The sequence below is a fragment of the Pinus tabuliformis genome, chromosome X (assembly GCF_031772625.1).
Source record: "Pinus tabuliformis cultivar Carrire ecotype Pingquan chromosome X, CPIR1, whole genome shotgun sequence".
Taxonomy (NCBI): Eukaryota; Viridiplantae; Streptophyta; class Pinopsida; order Pinales; family Pinaceae; genus Pinus; species Pinus tabuliformis.
In genome coordinates this window covers 1,612,525,476-1,612,533,193 of record NC_142308.1, presented here as the reverse complement: position 1 = coordinate 1,612,533,193, position 7,718 = coordinate 1,612,525,476, and positions in this window count along the sequence as shown.

Below are 7,718 nucleotides of genomic sequence, written 5' to 3'. Positions count from 1 at the left end.
TGTGAAAAACCAAACATTTTTAAACCCCCCACCATTCAAATTAGGAACAATCATATGTTTTTGAAAGATGTATTGTTGTCACAAACCCAACAATCTCCACCTTTACAACAATTTACTTGATAACTTGCCCAAGCACATTTCATCACCTTTTCTACAAGCCAAGAGAAGGCAAACTCAAACATAGATTCTCTAAAATCACTGTTGAAAATAGCAACAAGAAATGTTAAAAATAGCATCAAGAAAAATCTTAATTTAATTTTGTCCTTGAATTAAATTGGGAATAAAATTGTAATTCCACATCTCATGACAACTTTTAATAGTTAACTAAGTTATTTTGACTTAGGTGGCTTAGTTAATTCGAGTTGAGGATTTAACTAGAGTCATGTAGAGTGTATCCTACAATTAGGAGCACTAGTTGAGTTTATTTTGAGTTGTAATTATTTAATTTAGTCTAACTAAGTTAAAATCAGTTAAACTAGTCCCCGCTAATGGAGGAATTAGTGGGAGGTCCAATAGTGGAGTGAAGCCTACAATAGTGGGGTACAACTTGCAGTAGTGGGATGTTGTTTGTCAAATAGTGGGGTGCTACCTGAAGTACATTGTGGTGCTTCCTATAGTGATCGACCAATAAAATGAAGATTCACTCATAATTAACTCATGCATGTCAGATCAGAGAAAGACACAGCTGAGATTGGAGTTAAGGGGCAATATACTATTAGTTGTAAAATCATCTAAATTAAATCGATGGTGCATGTAATCAAAAGAAGGCCTAAAATAAATCATTCTTAATTAGAAAAATCACTAATTTTAACCATTCAAATTGCCTTTAAAAGAATGAATGGAGGCACAGGTTTAATTATTGTTTTGGTGAGCAAGAGTTGATGAGACCAAGCAATAAGAAGCACAAGTTTGTGCGTGGAGATTATGAGAGAAAGGTGTGCCAAGAGAAGCTTGTGCACATGTTGGTAGTGAGATAGATAGAGATAGTGCAGAGGCTGCTCAGGCTTAAGGAAAGCATTGTAATCTTTTCATATTTTCTGATTAATGCAATATACAGATAGCAAGGGTTTTTAGTTGTGGCTTTCCCCAGAAAATTATTGTGTTATGTGTGATTGAATTCTTTCTCTTTTATACTTCGTGATTTCATCAATAGATTATAGTTTTCGCTAACGAGTAGAGTAGATTCAAATCTATTATTTTATCATATTACAATATGCAGTTTGGATCTACAAGGAATTTCTAAATGGTATCAGAGCTAGATTTGTAGAAATTTCTACATGGTATCAGAGCTAGATTTGTAGAAATATCTACATTGTATCAAAGCTAGAATTGTAGAAATTTTTACATGGTATCAGAGCAAGAATCACTATCAGAGCTAAAATCACAATAGAAGAGAAGAATTTGAATTTGTCCTTGCAAACACAAGCAATGCGAATTGCTTAGTTGCAGTGTGTAGGTGCAATTCCAGCCAAGAGATTTCTAGTGCAGCTTCCAATGCAGGAGGATAGTGCAAGTTGTCAGGAGGGAGCAAAGATATTTCCCATAGGGAGATCAAGACTCGAAGGGAGTCTAGTTTCAAATCTTGGGAGATCAGACTCATTACTATAGTAGTTACAACAACAATGAGGAAGCAACAACAGAGTAGTAGCAACAACAATATGAGTAGATTAGATTTAGCTCATGCATGAAAAGCCTTGAGGATCAAGGCAAAGGTTAGAGACTTGGTGGTTGAGAGGGAGCATGAATTACCTCTCAACATGTAGCCTCAACAAATTGTGGAACAACCACAATTGGAGAAGCATAGAGGAGACCGAGTGGAGACATCCACTCAAGCAGAGACCTATAATAGGGGGAAATTTCGAGCCAAGTGGGCAGAAGGATAACATGCAACCATACCTTCAGGTGTGAGGTAGGGTGATATGAAACCTCAGTCAAAGAGTTTCAGAAATTGGGCAGGATCCATTGAGGTGTTTTTTTTATCTCATGGATCATTACCTTCCTACGGGGGCCCACAATATTCAGTAGCAGGAGGATCACTGTTAGTCAGATACTAAGGAGTTCAAAGCAGTGTTGACAACAGAGCAAGGGGCTCAATAGCAGAATCAACAAAAACACAATTTTCCCAGTAGACAGTTGCAGACATAATGGATTCAGTTTATTTTGTTTGGATGCTTTTTGGTTGTAGATGTTGCAATAACAACAACAACAATGACAATAGTTGCGTGCAGAACATTCGAAAGCTAATGGATTAGGATAGGTGTGAATCCATTTCTTGTTGAAAGGGAGCGTTGAAAATAGAAACAAGAAATGTTAAAAATAACATCAAGGAAAATCCTAATATAATTTTGTCCTTGAATTAAATTGGGAATAAAATTGTAATTCCACATCTCATGACAACTTGTAATAGTTAACTAAGTTAATTTGACTGACTTGGTCCAATTAATTCGAAATGAGGGTCTAACTAGATTCATGTAGAGTGTCTCCTACAATTAGGAGCACTAATTGAGTTTATTTTGAGTTGTAATTATTTAATTAAGTTTAACTAAGTTAAAGTTAGTTAAACTAGTTGCAACTCATGGAGGAATTAGTGGGAGGTCCAGTAGTGGGGTGCAACCTGCAGTACTGGGGTGCTACTTGCAGTAGTAGGGTATAACTTGTAGTAGTGGGGTGCAACCTGCAGTAAGTACCGGGGTGCTACCTGTAGTAGTGGGGTATAACTTGCAGTAGTGGGGTGCAACCTGCAGTAGTGGGGTACTGCCTATCTAACAATAGGGTGTTGCCTGAAGTGCAGTGTGGTGATGCCTGCAGTGATCAACCAGTAAACTGAAGATTCACTGATAATTAACTCATGCATGTAAGATAAGAGAAAGACCCAGTTGAGATTGGAGTTAAGGGACAATGTACTATCAGTTGTAAAAGTATCTAAATTAAACTGATGGTGCATGCAATCAAAATATGTCCTAAAATACATAATTCCTTAATTAGAAAACTCACTAATTTTAACCATTCAAATTACCTTTAAAATAAGGAATGAAAATGCAAGTTTAATTATTATTTTGGTGAGCATGAGTTAGTGATACCAAGCAATAGGAAACACAAGTTTGTGCGTGGAGCTTGTGAGAGAAATGTGTGCCAAGGAAGCTTGTGCATAGGTTGGTAGTGAGATAGCTAGAGAGAGTAAGATGTTGCTCGAGCTTGAGCAAAGCATTGTAATCTTCTCATATTTTCGGATTAATGCAATATAAAAATAACAGGGGTTTTTAGCCGCGGCTTTCCTCAGAAAATTATTGTGTTATGTGTGATTGAATTATTTCTATTTTATGCTTTGTAATTTCATCGATCAATTATTGTTTCCGTTGATGAGTGGAGTAGATTCAAGTCTATTGTTTTAGCATGTTACAATTTGCAGTATGAATCTACAAGGAATTTATACATGGCATTAGAGCTAGATTTGTAGAAATTTCTACATGGTATCAAAGCTAGATTTGTAAAATTTTTCTACATGGTATCAAAGTTATATATGTAGAAATTTATACATGGCATCAGAGCTAGATTTATAGAAACTTTGACATGATATCAGATCTATATCTGTATAAATTTTACAAGTACTAGTTTTGTGAACATGTCTACACAAATTTTTAAGTATGAAGCTTCTTAAGATCTACTCCACCTCCATAAATAACTTGTCTTACAAAATTGTATTTAATGGAACCTTCTTAAGATAGTGCAGATTTGCTCAGGCTTGAGAAAAGCATGGTAATCTTCTCATATTTTTTGATTAATGCAATATACAAATAGCATGGGTTTTTAGCTGCGGCTTTCCCTAGAAAATTATTGTGTTATGTGTGATTGAATTCTTTCTCTTTTATGCTTCGTGATTTCATTGATCAATTATTGTTTCCACTGATGAGTAGAATAGATTCAAGTCTATTGTTTTAGCATATTATAATCTGCAGTCTGAATCTACAAGGAATTTCTACATGATATTAGAGCTAGAATTGTAGAAATTTCTACATGGTATCAAAGCTAGAATTGTAGAAGTTTTCTACCTGGTCTCAGAGCTAGATTTGTAGAAATTTCTATATGGTATCGTAGCTATTTTTGTAGAAATCTCTACATGGTATTAGAGCTAGATTTGTAGAAATTTCTACAAGTACTAGTTTTGTGAACATGTCTACACAATTTTCTTAAGTACGAAACTTCTTAAGATCTACTCCACCTCCATCAATAACTTGTCTTACAAAATTGTATTTAATGTCAATATGCTTAGTCTTTCTATGATAAGATGGACTACTAGCCAAATGTTTAACATTTTGACTATCACATAATACATTCACTTTGTCTTGCTTATTTCCAAAATTTCCCAGAAGACCCTTTAACCAAATTGCCTCTTTGCATCCATGTGAGGCAACAATATACTTTACCTCAGTAGTGGATAAATCAAACCATTTCTTGAAGTTTTGACATCTAAATAATAGATATTGCCGTAAGAGTAAAGAAATAACTTGAAGTATATCTCCTTTTTTCCAAATCACCTATTAAATTTGAATCAATATAATCATAGATTGAACCACTACAACCATCAAATATGATGCAATAATTACTTGTGCCTCTAAGATATCGAAGCACCCATTTCATTGCTGCCCATTGATCTTTTCCTATCTGATTTGTTAAGTATCTATTGACAACACTGATTGTATGTGAAATATCTGGTCTAGCACATACTATCACATACATTAAACATCCTACCGCACTAGCATATCTTACACAGGGCATATAATTCTTTTCTTATTTAATACTAAGACATAATCTTGAAGAAAGCTTAAAATGGGAAGGAAAATGATATTTACAGGTTTCATGTTATTCATACTAAACTTAATGAGTATTTTCTCCACATAATTATGTTGTGATAACCAAATCTTACCATTTTCCCTATCTTTATGTATTTCCATGCCAAAAATTTGTTTTCTTGCTCCTAGACATTTCACATCAAATATCCTAGCAAGTTGAGCCTTTAACCTATTGAAAAGAACCATATTTTTTCTTATGACAAGCATATTGTCAACCTAAACACCAAGATAGTGATATTTCATTTAAACATTGAATTAAACATAATGGTCATACTCATTGCTAGTATAATTTTTGTTGACCATGAAGGAATCAAACTTCTTGTACCATTGCTTGGGATACTACTTCAGGTCATATAATGACTTCTCGAGCTTGCAAACAAGCCTTCCCTTGTGATATTGAACAAACCCTTTTGGATTTTCCATATATATATATATATATATAGATATCCACATCCAAGCCTCCATGTAGAATGTTCTTTTAGCATCTAATTTGTTGCAAATCAAGGTCAAATAAAGCAACTAACGCTAATACAACACAAATAGAAAAGAGCTTGACAACATGTGAATTTTTTTCATGGTAATCAATACCTTCCGTTTGAGAATATTCATTTGCAACATTGCTTGTTATCTATCAACTTTTCCATCAACATTATTCTTCAATTTGTAAACCCACTTGCACATACCAACCCTTCTATCCTTTGGTAGTTCTATTAGGTCCCATGTTTTTGTTCTTCTCCAACGCATCCATTTTTTCTTTCATTACTATTTTCCATTTGGCGCTTTTAGTATCATTTATTGCTTCTTAGTAACATGAAGGTTTCCCATCTTTAGTAATCAAAGCAATAGATGAAACAAAATCTTCATACCTCTAATGAGGATTTTTGTCTTGTGTTGATCTGCTTAGTGTTGGTTGTGGTGTTTCCATATTTCCTTGTACAATTTTTGTATGCTTATATTATTTTTCTTCAAAAGTTGCTTCTTGCTTCCTTGCTTCTATAGATGGTTGAATCCCAAACTGAATTGCTTGGTGTTGTGGTACATGTTCCTATTTCACTTCAACTTCTACATTATTTGATTTTATGAGAGAGGATTCATCAAATTTTACATCTCTACTAATAATGATATTGTGGGCAGTGGGAGCCCATAATCTATATCTCTTAACTACGTCATCATAACCAACAAACTTATACTTCTTTGATATTGGGTTTAACTTAGGATGCTGATTTTTATGTGTAAGAGGATAAGCTTCACAACCAAAACTTTTTAAATCTGAATAATCACAAGAATGACTTGTCCATACTTCTTCAGGCTTTTTACAATCTATAGCAACTGATTTCTTTTTCCCACAACTCTTGCTACAAAGTGGCATTACTGAATACAATCCTTGCTCTCTCTAGAAGAGTCCTATTCATGCATTCTTCTATACTATTTTTCCAGGGAGTGAATACTGTGATTTTATGAATTTCGATCCCAACTTGATTTTTTTTTTCAAATTCAAAATATGTGAACTCACCTCGATTATTTGTTCTCAAACACTTGATTGCGTTGTTAGATCTCTTTTCAACCAAACTCTAAATTATTTAAATACATTAAACACATCAATTTTCCTTTATAGAACATAGACCCACCTTCCTAGAGTAATCATGTATAAAAGTTACAAAATAAGATACTCCACCAAAAGAAACTATAGGAGATATCCCCCACACATATGAATAAATACAATCAAGAATACCTTTACTTGTATGAATCCTTGTTTTAAACATATGTCTACACTACTTCCCAAAGAAATAATGTCTGCAAAGATTTGAATTCTGATGCAGGAGCATCCAGCTAAGGGCACCATGACTGGGTGTTGGTATCCGCCAAGGTGGAAAGTTTTATCAGTGTTTGGTTTCTTTATGTTTAATTAGTCAAAGCAGAGTGTAGGATTTTTTTTTTTATCAGTTAGGGAACAATCTAGTTAGTTAGGGTCACTATCACAATTGTTTATCTTAAGTGAATAATTGTTTTATAACTGTTCTTTCATTTTAGGAAAAAGACAATCATGTCAAATGTAAAATCGTGCAATTCAAGCAGAATCGAATACATAAATAGTTATGTAACTAATAGAATAAAAATTGAAAAGTAACTACGCATAGTTCAGATAACTGTGGACAAAAAGTACAAAAGAAAAATTGTAAATCATTCTGGGGGTTCAACATACGAGTACAATAATAGAAGACAGAGAAATTTTCTTTCATTTTCGAATCCATCCATCTGTAACAGTCCTGTAACATATAACTATATTTTTTTTCCTGATCATTAAATTAACCATAATGACAGATATGATGCATGCGTATATTTTCAGTTGTTTTCTCTCTTGAAGAACATAATGTAGATAACACGAATTGCACACAAGTTTCCAACACAAATATTGGCAAGCAACAAATAGAATCCATGGTCGGGAGAGTCAAGTACATTGCAAACAGTTTGAGTAAGAAATGAGAACCTGAACGCTAAATAATCGACCCAGACAGAGGTAATGAGTATAAACTCAAATCATCGTAATTTTATTTTCATTCCAACGAAAAAGACATGCATTTGTTTATACACAATAGTCCAGGGTTAACCCACCGCACAGAGTGAAAAGAAAATGAAACCAATGAACCAACAAACCCTAGATGAGGGTTTGGAATGGCCACCCTTAAATATAATTTTACAGTTGCAGAGAAGCGAAATATAAAGAAGTATTGTATCAAGATCAGCCCAGGTCACATAGTGACGACAACAGGACATAAACGAACAAGTATTGGAAACTCGGACTCACAAAAAACCTACAAACCCTAGTCCTATACACGAATTGAAGACAGTGGTAGAGCCTACCGGGTA